This window comes from Pinus tabuliformis, chromosome 1_2, assembly GCF_031772625.1.
Source record: "Pinus tabuliformis cultivar Carrire ecotype Pingquan chromosome 1_2, CPIR1, whole genome shotgun sequence".
Lineage (NCBI taxonomy): Eukaryota > Viridiplantae > Streptophyta > Pinopsida > Pinales > Pinaceae > Pinus > Pinus tabuliformis.
The window spans coordinates 617,616,926-617,631,449 of NC_142298.1; positions in this window are offsets into that span (position 1 = coordinate 617,616,926).

The window sequence follows — 14,524 nt, forward strand, 5'->3', positions numbered from 1 at the left end:
TATTCCTAAACTGTCAACTACGGGTCACCTCCGAGATGGGGCTTCAACTCCAATGGAAATAGTTTGTTTATCGAGTATCACACATCAAGACTTTCCAAGGTACCAACACTAGAATCCTTAGCCTCCAACCATATGCTCATCCTTGCCCAACCTACACCCAAGTCTAGTAACCCTTTGTCGTACCTAGTGGTCCCTTAAAAGTGCCCACCTTCTAGGGTGCCTTACAGTTACGGAGGAACAGTCTCAACTCATGGCTCCTATAGCTCTACCACTCTTCAAGGCTTCCAGGCACGCTTCCAAGACAAACTAAAATAGCTCCGAGTTAGTTACATAACCTAAGCATAGGGCTCGCTAATTGGACAATAGATCTGAAATAGCTCCCAGCCAATTACAAGTCCAAGCATAGGACTCATTGACTATTTACTAAGAACCAAGTTCCATCATCACTCCATGACTTCCAGAGCCATAAACAAGGCCACCAACGCTCTTACTAGGATGCATCCTCTACGACATGGTTAACTTAATAACCATACATCAGTTAGTTTCAAAGTCTAAGTCCATGACTCATTGACTACCCAACCAATAAATAATTCCCTACTTGAATTCCCTCATACAAAAAACATACACTTTTTATAAATGCACGGCTTTCACTTTTCATGTGGCACCTTCTAAAGCCATGTGGGGCTTGGGTTCTTTTTTCAACGCCAAACATCACATTAGTCTTGTTGCCCTTTTTTCCTAGGGGTAGGTTCCCCTTCTACTCTTTACTATGGATTTGATTTATAGCCAACCATTATTTTATTAATAAATGTATAACTACATCATATTACAAATCTAAGGTCTCTCGTATCATAGCCTATAAAGGCATATATTCCATGCTCGTTAACCGAAAAATATATTTTAACATATTTACATGGGCAGACTAGCCGTAAATTAAACCTTGACTCAGTAACCTATAAGTCACCTGTTTTTGGCTCACCAACCTAATATCTTGGTCATCAACCCATTAGATAGGCACATTGGATTTAATAATATTCACAACTCAGCCCACCGACCTTTCTCCCACTTGTTGTTTTCATTCCATAGGGGGCCACAAGAGAGCTTAGTCATTTATCTAGCCCTGCAATGCACATTATCTCTCTACACCAAGAGAACTTCTCAGAGCTCACAGATTTTGTCAATGCATCTACAGTATTCTTCAAAGTGTCCACCTTTACTAGCAACACCTTTTTGTCTTCTATCATATCCCTCACAAAGTGATACTGAACATCAATGTGCTTTGTCTTTGAATGGTAAGAAGGGTTCTTTGCCAAGAAAATTGCACTTTGGCTGTCACAGTCTATCCTTATAGCTCCCTATACTAACCCCATACTTGAACATAATCTCTGCAACCAAACTGCTTCCTTGCTTGCATGAGTGGCTACCATGTATTCTGCCTTTGTAGTTGATAGTGCCACTACAGATTGTTTCTTACTCATCCAACTAACTGCACCTCCAAATAGGTTAAACACATACCCACTTGTAGATCTTCTCTGATCTAGATCTCCAGCCCAGTCCGCATCAACAAAGCCACGAATATCCAAAACTTTGTCCAATCCTAGTCTTCCTTGGTAGCACAAACCATAATCACTAGTGCCACGCAAATACCTGAAAACTCGCTTCACTACTGTCTAATGCTCCTTCCCTGGTTTTGACATAAAGTTTCTCAATACTCCCACTGCATGTGCACTGTCTGGTCTAGTACAGACAATTGCATACATCAGTCTATCGACTGCACTTGCATATGGAACACGAGACATATCCTCTTCCTCTTCTTATGTCTTGGGACACTGTTCAAGAGATAACTTTACACCTACAAGAATAGGAACCTACACCGGTTTACTATCTTGCATATTAAACTTCTACAATATTGTCTCAACATACTTCCCCTAGTTTAACCAGAGCTTCCTCTTTTCCTGATCTCTTTTAATTTCCATGCCCAAAATATAGTTTGTAGCACCAAGATCTTTCATGTCGAATTTAGAGGACAACTGGGTCTTCAAATCCTGGATAATTTCTTTGTCATTTCCAACCAGCAACATATCATCCACATACAAGACCAGATAAATAACACGGTCATCAATTAATTTAAAATACACACAGTGATCTGCTTTGCTTCTAGTGAAGCCAAGTCCTCGTATAAATGTATCAAATTTCTGATACCACATCCTTGGTGACTGTTTTAACCCATACAGAGACTTCTTTAACTTGCATACCAGTTCTTTCTTACCCTTTACTACAAAGCCTTCAGGTTGCTTCATGTAGATCTCCTCTTCCAGATCCCCATGAAGAATTGTTGTCTTCACATCCATCTGTTCTACCTCAAAATCAAAAGAAGCAGCAACAGATAAAAGTAATCTAATATAAGCTACCTTGGCAACAAGAAAAAAAATATCACAAAAATCAATTCCTGGCACTTGGGAATAACCTTTTGCTACCAACCAAGATTTGTATTTCTCCACCTTTCATTCTGCATTTGCCTTCTTCTTGAACACCGATTTGTTGCTAATGGGTTTCCTTCCAGTCAGCAACTCCACTAGATCCGATGCCTCATTTTTGTGCAAAGATGCCATTTCATCAACCATGGCCTCTTTCCAGAGTTTTCCATCCTCTGAATCTACTGCTTCCTTCATAGTTATGGGATCATCATTAGTAATAGACAAAGAAAAATTTGAATAGAAAACAGATGGACTATACCTTTCTGGATGCCTTCTTTCTCGAACTGATCTTCTCACACCCAGAGTTTGTGGCTCTTCATCTTCTGATTCCTCCTCTGCTGTAGAGTTTGATTCTTCCTCGTTTAACTCAAACTCTATTTTCTCAGGTTCCTTTGGTTGGACTTCATGTTTAACCACATATTTCACCTCTCTGAACACCACATCTCGGCTCTACACAACATTCCTTGTTACTGGGTTCCAAAGCTTATAGCCCTTTAAACCATCCTTATACCCAATAAAGATGCACTTTTCATATTTACTATCCAACTTGGTTCTTTTCTCCTTTGGAACATGTACATATGCATCACATCCAAATACCCTCAGATGTGAAAGAGAGGGTTTCTTACCAATCCATACCTCTTGTGGAGTCTTATCCTCCAACACTGATGAAGGTGATCTGTTGACCAGGTAACATCCAGTCTCCACTGCCTTTGGCCAAAATTCCTGTCCTAACCCACCACCATTGAGCATGCTTCTTTCCCTTTCCATCAACATCTTGTTCATTCTTTTTGCAACTCCATTTTTCTGAGGTGTATATGGAGTAGTCTTCTGCCATGCTATACCACACTTCTTACAGAATTCTTCAAATTCCTTACTGCAAAACTCTCCACCGTTATCTGTCCTTAGCACCTTTATCTTCTTCTTTGTCTGGTTTCCCACAAGAGCCTTAAATTCTTTAAACCTGTCAAAGATTTCAAATTTATTCTTAAGGAAATATATCCATGTATTCCTTGAGAAGTCATCTATAAATGATACATAGTACATAGACTTACCCAGTGATGGAACCTTCATAGGTCCAAACACATCACTGTGCACAAGCTCTAATATTTGTTTCGCTCTCTTACCACCATAGGAGAAACTCACCCGATTCTTCTTTCCATATACACAATTCTCACAGAAATCAAAATCTAGAGAGCTATTACTCATACCTTCTACCATACCTTTACCATGAAGTATTTGAAGGCCCTTCTCTCCAATATGTCTAAGTCTTTGATGTGACAGGACGGTCTTCTCCCCAGAGACCACTAGATTTTCTGCTCCACTTTCAGGAACCATAGAACTGTTGCACCCATAAACAAAAGTGCTACCTTGTAGCCTATACAGAGTTCTAATTCGAACTCCCTGCATCAATACTAGTGCTCCCCAAACCATCTTGCAGGTATCTTTCTCAAACACTGTTTTTACACCTGCATCATCCAGCTTGCTTATAGAAATCAGATTGTCGACCAATGCAAGAATATGCAGAACACCTGGAAGTGTTCTAACCCTTCCACCTTGCAACTTAAACTTTACTTTTCTGCGACCAATGATTCTAGCCTTCCTATCATCCCCTAAGAAGACATCACCTCCATTATATTTCTCATACTCGCAAAACCACTCTCTATGTGGAGTGAAGTGAAAGGATGCACCTGATTCAATCAACCATGTCTCATGATCTACATGCGTACTTGAAGAAGCCAAGTACACATCCCCACCTTCATCTGAGGTGTTTTTTGCCTCTGCAGAAGGATCATCATCAGATCCATTTCCTTTATCAGGAACTTTAGATTTATAGTCCCTTTTGTAGTTCCCTTCCTTTCTACATTTCTAGCACACCACCTTTACAAGTTTCCCTGGAGATGCAGATCTCCCACTCGATGACTTATTTTTGCTTCTGTTCTTGGACCGTCCTCATACAGACAAGGCATCACCATTCTGGCTCTCCATATTTTTCTGTCTCATCTCCTCCATCAGCAAGGATGAGACTATTTCATCAAACTGTAAGGCAGTTGCATTGATACCTATTACAATAACTAGACTATCCCACGAATCTAGTAGAGAACACAACAATCTAATGCACATATCTTCATCTAAAATTTTGATATCAACAAACGATAATTGACTTACGACAGTACTAAACGCATTCAGATGTTCTGTCACTGAGTCTCCATTTTTCATCCTCAGGTTATACAGTTTTTTCCGTAGGTACTATTTATTCACCAGAGACTTAGATAGATATAAAGTCCCTAACTTGTTCCACAAAGCCTTAGTCGTTGCTTCCCCTGATACATTCAGCAATACTAAATCTAAGACAAACAATCATATTGTGCTCTTTTCCTTCGGATCTAATTTCTTCCATTCTTCATCAGACACTGCCGTTGGATTAGTACCCAGATCTACTGCGATCCACTAATCTTTATCCACCAACAGATCCTCCATCTTGAGTTTCCATAACTCAAAACTCTGACCATTAAATTTCTCGATCTCTATCTTTCCACTGCTCACCATCCTCTTTCACCACCAGAATCGATCCTGCAGATCTCCCACTGAACAGGGTCTACCACAGGCCCGAGTGGAACCCCTCAAAAACAAAGGTGTCCCCTTGAAGCCAAAACAAATCTGATACTAAATGTAAGCTTTAACCCCTTATAGAAATTTCCTGCATATGAATTCTAAAACATAGAAAATAAAGAGTGTGAGAGCATAACACATAAAACACATATACACAGAGATTTTCCCTTGGATCCCAAAACCGAGACTACTAGTTTGGTTTTTCATTATGTTCCTTTCGATGTTACAATACATATTGATACATGCCAAAAGCATCCAATACCATGGACCAAAAACCATTGCATCCAAAACCATGGACCGAAAACCATCACGTCCAAAACCATGGACCAAAAACCATCGCATCCAAAACCATGTGCGAAAATCATGCACAAAACTATAGGTAGGTCCGCCCAACCTAACATAGGGTCCAAAACCAAAATTTTCTGGGGCGCTGCCCCGGACCTCATAGAGTGGGGTTACCTGCACCCCTCAAACCCCCTGTGACTCCCCTCGCTATGCAATTGGTGCAACGAAGGAGGGGCTCCACCTCCCTCCTAACCCCCTGGTTAACTACATGGGCTAGTTGTGGAAAGAATATAACACAACCCAACAACATGTGGATACTTACAAAGGCACCCCATCCTCAATATCATAAACACCTGCATATGCATCAGAGGGCTCATGTAGTAGTATTCCACTCATGCCCCCATTATTTATGCAATGTCCTAACTGCATCATATGCACACATACAAATATGTTGTTGCGTATTAACTTGTACTCACAATCCATAGCTAAAATTCAATATCCTTTTGTAACACCAAAGGATTCATTCAAGGGTACCATCCACACTTCTAGTACCACCTACAAAATAACCAATTCAAGAGTTCCTTACCATGCCCCACATGTATGAGCATGAAATCTCATAACAATCACCATCACAACTAGGGGACATGTTGGATTCATGGGGCCTGACCCAAGTTCAGCGTTATTTAGCCAAACAAATCCCTACACTACTGGCCCTTTTGGCATCAGCTCGCAGAGCGCAGACTGAAGTCTCACCCAAAGTAGTATGGGGGGATGCTGGAACCAAGTTTCCACACCCTGAGATGGTCATGATGTTGGTTTTTACCCTCAGCCCCTACTTTCGCGTAGGTCACTAAGCCTTAGGTCTCTGTCAGTCTACCCTTTATTTCACCCTTCAGTACCTCCATGAAGGTGTATGACTGACCTTTGCGTAGCCTTAACCCATGATTCAGGTACTTCCGCACAGCTATGACAACATATTGTATAGGTTCCCAAGTTATCTTAAGTGTTCTACTTATCTTACTAATCAATCACAGTTAGCATCGCATAAACTGATATTCTTACTTGCGTTCAATTAACCAATATAATCACATATATTCGCGCATCACATAAACATTGTAAATTAAACCCAAAATGCAATATAAGAAGATGCATTAACAAGAACTAAATACACAGTAATTGTGGAATACTTCTCTTTATTGATATATTTAAGTTAATACAGACTCTATCTGCCCTACACAGATAGCTGCAGGGGTCTGCGCAATCAACTGTAGAGCCTCTTCCTACGCTAAGACCTAAGAACACTTAGACTCCAATGCTTAACTCCTTACTTCATTCTTCGCTATGCACTACTTAGAGCTTACTTACTTAGCTCTTTTTTATACAATCCCATGGTCCACAGACCATGGATGGATCTTTACAGCTAACTTTACACTTTACAAAATAAGTGTGGACAACGCTTTATGACTCTTGACACCTTCGCACTCTGCGACCACAAAATGCAGAGACTTTACAACTTTATTGCAAAATTGTCCCAAAACATGGGCTTTTAGCCTCAAAATTGTCCTTGGGGGAACCTGTTCCCAATAGGCCCCCAACACAAACATGGTGACTTGCCCTTGAGTCACTTTGTGGGTGCGAAGATCTTGGCGCGAAGACCTCCTAGCTCAACCTGTATGATGGCAACCTCGGTGGTGCACTGTGAGGCCACCTGCTTCATTTCTTCAACCAACTACTCTGCTGCTGGTCCTGAACTATCATTCTGAAGCTTCTTCTGAGTTGCTTGCAGAATAGCAAACTTTCCTTCAATGGAGGTCATGACTGAATAAGCTTCATCCAACTAGGGCTTCAAGCACGCCTTCAGCACTACCTCCTTGTGTTGCGCTGCGTCGACCTATTCCTTCAATGTTTTGGCCTCCTGCAGTTTCACCAGTCTCTGTGTGAGAGCGATGGTGTGCACTGTACCTTTTACTTCGTCATAGCGCTGCCACAGTTCCCGTGCCTCTGTCTTGAGCTGCTATACATTAGGGTCCTCTTGTAGGCTCTTCAGGACCTCAAACGACTATTTAAACAATTGTGTGTAGTCTACTACTACACTATCTACCACCACTATCGCCTCTATGACAGAGGTTGCACGTTGCTCCTTTACTTCCAGTGGAGTTGAAGGTTGGGCCTTCAACTATAATTTTACAATCTGTAGGCTTAGCTCAGTTGAACCTTAGCCAACTCTGTGTGAGCATCACGCACCCCTCTAGCAAGCTTGTAGACCTACTCATCTGCTTCTGCATCCTTAGGAATGGCCAATTCGGGGACCATTCGGTAGGCTTCCCCCACAACATTAATCATGCGCATATTTGTGTTAGTGAGTTCCACCATGGAAGTGAGGGTGGTGACTTACTGTAGGGCCATCTATTCATTATTAATCTTCTACTCACTGATTACCTGCAAAGTGCGGTGTTCACGGGTCCTCAGCTTTGAAATCAGTCCAACCTATAGTAGGTGGAGTGCCATGCCAGGGAGCACTGCTAGGTTCAACCCCACTCCCTTGAGGGCACTGATAGTGGGCTTGTCAGCTTCATTTTCTATGGTCAATGCTCCATCTCGTAGCACTATCACTCAAGAGTCCTTCGCATGCAGCATCTTGGCATCTTCTAAAGTACTGATAGCGAGGCTGGTGGACACTATGCCAACCTATGATGCATGGATCTGTAGCTCATGCAAAATCATCTGGATGGCCCCCAATAGTTGTTGTTGTTGCTGCTCGAACTGCTACAAGACCTCCGCAGTGACATCACGCACCATGTCTCCAATGCCATTCAAATATCCCTCTATGAGGGTGATTGGGTCTAGCAACGCCTTACTGGCCTTGGATTTCTTCTACGATCTCAATTTTTTTAGTTCTCTTGGAGGTTTGATGTGGTATGATGCTATCTATGAGTCCGCTCCATGATGCTCTATTTACTCGTCTGTTTCTTCCTCCGTTTCGGGCGAAGGCGACCTTGCACCTTTGTCAAAGGCACACTCTATTTTTCCTATCTGATTTTCTGCCTGCTGGGTGGCATCGCGCTCTGCCCGTGTCTTATCACTGGCCTCCTTCTTCCTCTTCTCAGCCAGCTGCGTCATATTGATCTTGGCCTCCTCCTTTTTGCACTGCGCAACGGACTTGCTTGACCCCACCACCAAGTCTGAGGTAGTGCGCCACTCTGCCGGCCAGCAATCAAGTACTGCATCAATCACATCAACTATTGCCAAGTAAGATAAGTCATACCACGTCTGCTCAGGGTCCTTCTGTGCCTTGATTGATATGCATTGAAAGTCTGCCTTGAACTCCGCGTAGTCCTATAGTTTGGCAAACATAGTAGGTGACAATCACAGTTTGGGATTGATAGCCATGTGGATGTTCATTTCCATCAAGATCCAGAAGATCTTGCTATCCTTTATGCACTAATCATCCTTGGTCACCCACATCAAAGCGTACTTCGCTTCTTCTGGCAAGCCCAGCATGACTGAGGAGAATTAACTATCTTCTGGCAGCTCCCAGGCTATCAACAGAATAGACAGCAAGAGCCACACATAGTGGAAGGTCTTGCTAAGCTCCTGTGCCTCGTGGTAGTTCGGAAGGAACACATTGCAGAGATAACACACCCAATTAACCTGGACTGCTTTGGTGCATTGAGTTGCTAGCACGACGACTGGTGTTGACACTTCATTTGCGTGACACTTCCTCATAACCTTTCCTGCCAAAATCTGCATGGCCACCTTGACCATAGGGTTATAGATACTTGAGATGGCATAGCCTCGTGACTTCTTCACAATCTTGAATTTCTCCTTCATGGCCTCCGCGAGGGCCTGCTCACCACCTTTTCCTCCAAACGTCATCATCACATTTTCCCCTGTGTAGGGCAGCCGTGTGTTCCTATGGATCAATCTGTCGGTGATGGGTATCGGCTCCTCCAGCCATAGACACCCATCGTGCACCAAGCATAGCAGCTATCTGATGACCAATACTGTAATGGGGGTGTGATTGTAGTGCGACACCCACAGCAGGTTCAGTAGACCTGCCTTGTCTACTCCCCTGAGTTACTTTTGCGGTTCCAATGCAGTCATCCTGGTGGTTGTGTCAACAACACGGAGCATTAGCTACAATGTCGCCAAGTGTGAGAACTTCTCATGGTCAGCTAAGTCCCAATCTTCCAGTTTCAATAGAGGTACTAGCCCCATGTGCGGTCCTTCAAAGACAATTTCATGTAGTAGCAGAGGTGTGTGCAAGATGACCTTGCTTTCGTCAATTTCCTTCAGCACTTTGGTCTTGCCCTTGCATGGAGGGACGTATTCGGGCAACTTAGTGATAGGGTTAGAACCCTCAACTTCAACTTCATCCACTTCCACGCCCAACTCCTCATCATCCATCGGGATGTCCTCAATTTCTTCCTCCTCCGGCTCCAAGTTAATGGATTTTCCCTTTTCCTGTGCGGTGGGCTTGTCCTTCGGTGGGTTTCTTCTAAGTGATGTGCGCAACGATATCGCAGCCTACTTACTCTTCTTATCCTTCGAACTCTCCTTGGTTGGGGTCGGCTTCGGTCTAGGCGTCCGTGGTGATTTTGGGACTTCAGCTAATACCTATGCAACCTCTGGGGTAGCTCCCTTTGCCTCCATAATAACCTTCGGCATAGCCCCCTCGTCTGTCACTACTTCGGAATCCATAGCTTCAGATCCTGGGATAAAATCACAGATGAAATTGCGGTTGGATTCTGGGAATCGATCAAACACTAGGCAGTTGAGCAATGCTTCAAGGAATGCGCGGATCATGCATGTCTGAGAGCTCACCAACGCAATTTTCAAAATGCTAATTGTTCTTCGTTGGGACTCCACCTATAATTTATAGGCCATTTTGAATTCAAATCCGACCATTCCCCCCACATTCGGTTCATTAATGCCGGATTGCTGGAAGATTTCCAAGGATCTTACCCATAAAGTTTGTCTTAAATGTCGTTCGCCCACTCCATTTGGCCACATTCTTACTGCCAAATCATGAACGGTGACTTTAACGGTCACTTTCTGGATGACCTATGTGATTTCTCCCTAGGTAGCACAACTCTCTTCACACTGTCATGAACCCTATGACATTTCCTCATTCCGCACAATCCTCCAGTCACGCAGTTCCCCAACCCAAGCAGTGTAGTTTATAGTCCTGCACCTCCTTTCCGCTGCCTGGAGTGCTAAGACTATGCTACCTTCATATTGTCACCTAGCCGAATCACCGGTGTATGGCTTCAACCGATTGCCATTCACCTTTCATAGGAAGGGATCTCTGTTCAATTTAACCAACTAAACTACTCCACCATCGGTAATCTCTTTAATGACATAGGGCCCTAGTGCATTCTGAATTTCCATAGAAATTTATCAAACTTGCTATCATATAACAAAACCTTATCATTTACCTTAAAGGTTCACAACTTAATGTGTTGATCATGGCATGCTTTTTCGTGCTGCTTTTGGACCTGTTGGTGAAATCCAGCCAGGAATCTTTCCTCCTCAAGCTCAGCAAGCTGCGTGAGCCCCTCTTCCAGGGCTTCACGATCCATCATACCCATGAGTGCTGCTATGCATAGACTAGGCACAATGTATTCCATGGGAATCACTACTTCAACACCGTATACAAGCCTAAAGGGTGTCTGTCCAGTCAACTTTTTTCATGTCGTCAGATAGGCTTATAGTACTGCGAGTATGCACAGGTCCCAATCACTTCACTGAGCATTGCAAACCTTGGTCAGCACATTCTCCAACACCTTATTGAATGCTTCCACCATCCCATTAGCCTGTGGGTGATAAGGTATGATTTTCTGGTGATATACCTGAAATTCCTTTGTCAACGCACTGATCGTTTTGTTCAGAAAGTGCATATCACGATCACTCATCAAAATCTTTGGACACCCAAATCACGTCAATACATACTCAAAGAGGAACTTCACAGTAGTCGTGCATGTGCAATCCTTCATAGGCTGTGCTTCCACCCATCAAGTCAAATACTCAGTCGCGGTGATAATGTACCGTGCTCCTTTCTACTTTCCTTGGGGCTGAATGGGTCCCACCAAATCTATCACCCATTTCTTGAAAGGTTGCAACATCATCTGTGGGTTCAGAGGCACCTCAAATGTTAGGTAAACTTGACTTGGGATAGAGTCAAATTTGACGAGATTAAACAGTGATGGTTTTGGGGCACATGGTATTGTGCACCCATAGTATTTTTCCCTTGGTATTCTATGTAATGGAGCTTATAAAAGGCTGGAAGGACTTCATTGTAATGCAAGGCCTGGAGGTGAGCGGTGTTAGCTACCTATACCAATAGGTTTCATTTTTCATGATTGGCATGGGAAGTGCCAATATGATCTACTTTGGGGATGCAAAGATCTCATATTCTGATGGAAGACACACATTTGCATTTGGTTGATGCTTCCCTATTTCCCAATGGGTGATCCAACAGCCTAAGCTGGGTCAGGCCATGTTTCAATTTTTGTTATAGATTAGAGAAACAAGTCTGTCCAAACAGTTCAATCTTGGCAGAAAAACTAGTTAGGTAGAGAAAAAAGGTTCCCAACTGTTTAATCTGGGGCCTTGGAAGCAATAAGGTTAGCCTTAGATAGAAAATCAAAAGAAAAGCCAAAGGAAAAGAAAAGGCACCTAAGGGTTTGCAAGTCCAAGTGCACCCTCCTTGAAGTAACAAAAAATGCTAGGAAATAGGCAGGGTAGGCAGTGGAAGGTTGCAGAAAGCTAAAACCAAGGACATCACTTGGAGTAAGGCAAAGTGGCCATCAGCAGGAAAGGCAAGAGCAGTGGCCTAAGTGGCAAAGTGCTAAAGTCATCACTAACTTCCCTCATTTCCTTCAAAGTTTCTTACTAACCTCCCATGAGGACTGCAGGATCTGCCTGACCAGTCCTCCTTGTGCTCTTCATTTATACAAATTTGATGTCATAAATGACTTCTTTCTTTGAAAAGAAGCCACATTTCTTGTGTAAAAATTCTTTTCATTTTGATCTACTCCCTGACTAAGTTTGATTCCCAAAAAAGCTTAGTAAACACCATTTCCCATTCTCATTCCCCCCAGTACTAACTACTGACTGTATCTACACTAAATCCCTTATGTTTCCCTTCCCCCTACTATTATAACACCATGGTGTATAAACCCCTAAACATGTATAAATATCCCCCCCTTGTTAGCACTATAGCTAAATAAATTTGTTAAGGGAGACATTAGTCCACCAGGGACTATGGTCAACCCTGTCATGGGATTACTCTAACCTCTGGTTAGAGTAATAACCTCCCCCTAATCCATCATCTCCCCTCTTTTCTTAAAAAATTTCATCAAAAAACCTCTTTCCCTCTGCTTAAACCCACTTTTAATTCTTTTTCCCCCCACAGATTAACTCATACCCCGAAAAAACCCACAAAAACCCCAAAACCTATAGTCCCGCGCCACAAATATTAAATTGAATATTTTAATAGTTGGGCGGGACCCAACCCGAAACTGCGCCTTTGACCAACAGTGCCCGCCAACCGTTGATCGTCCGCCACCCCCGATCCAACGGTGGGCGGTCAATCTCAGATCCCGACCCGTCGCCCTTTAACCTCCGGGGAGATGGCGGTATTGGGGGCCGTACCCAGGACGCGTGGCAAGCGGCGGGGTTGTTCGGAGCCCCCCTCCCCGATACCGCCTTTGCCCAAAGGTGGTGCGGGGAGACCGCTTCCCACTCTCCCCGATACCGCCCCTCCACTGTCGCGTCAGCCCCACGTCACCATGACGTAATGCCACTCCCCGCACCCCCGCGCCCCGTGGCCCTCCACGTAGCCCTGCCACCGCCTCTGCCCGCCACCGTGTCCAGTCACGCTGGCCTCCAGCTCAGCGTCCACGTCACCCTCCGTACCTCGGGCCCGCCATGACGTCATGCTGACGTCATTGGCGGAAAAAGCGCCAATGACCCTTTTTGTCCAAATTTGTCGTTAAAAACGCCCAAACTAGCCGTTTGTTGTCATTTTCATGCGAAAAGGACGCAGCCATTGTTGACCTGTTCACCGCGAAACCGCCTCCGAGCCATCAAATTCGAAGTTGCAGCTACCACAACTTTTCAATCCAGCTACAGTAAGCTCCGCCCGCTCAGCCCGAAAGCGTTCAGTGCTATTTTTCCAGGTATTCACCGCAAGTTCCTTGTTTCGCCCCTATGCATGCCATTTCTATGCGAATTTGTTGGCATTATGATTCAAGTGTTGTCCTTGATGGCAACTCACTCAGAGGTTGGTACAGGTGCTCAGAGGTTGGTACAGGTGATGGCAACTTAATCAGAAGACAGATCTTAGTACAGCATGCCAAGGAAGTTCATATACGCAGGTTCGTTAAGCCCAAGTCGCGTGTACACGCTAGTTGGATTCAGAAAAAGCGCGTGTATGTGGAAAAGTACCTTTGGTCCATGGTGGTTAGTCCTTGGAAGTTGTGCCTATGATTTCGGACCATTGTGTCTCGACGGGCGTGTCGATCCCTAGTTTTGAAGTTGATGGTATTGTGTTACTATGGTTTTGGCTCTTGGTATTGAGCAAGGCCTAAGGCTATATAAGGAGAAGAAGATCATTAGGCAAAATCATCTTTCGACAAGGCTTGAATATCTAAGAGAGAAAGAGATCTGATATGCAGGTTCTGGGTTGCTTGATCTAAGCCAAGGAGAGATCACATCGGTTGATGGAAGACTAGATCTAAGGATAGATCGGGATCTAATGGTTTGAAATGCACTATCATGATATGGTTGATTATGCGTATTTCTAGATCTGCATATTGTCGCAATGTTATGTTCTGAGTCTAACTGATGTCTGGTACAGCTGCAAATTGAGAAAGTTTATTTTTAGATCTGTACGCAGGTTGGCTTCGGTAAAAGCGCGTGTATACGCGGGTTTTGCTCATTGAAGTAGCGTATATCTTTTGAAGCTTGATTTTGGGTTTACAGTGGGGTCTGACTGTTATTGCAGAGTTCTGTAGTCTGCTCTGTGTTCTGGTAACTGGTGATTGACAGGGTTCAGTCGTTCAGTGATTCAAAGTTTGGTTGTTTTATGCTTCAATGATCTGTTGTGAAAATTGAATAAATTGGGGTCCACAGATTGTAATGTTGTG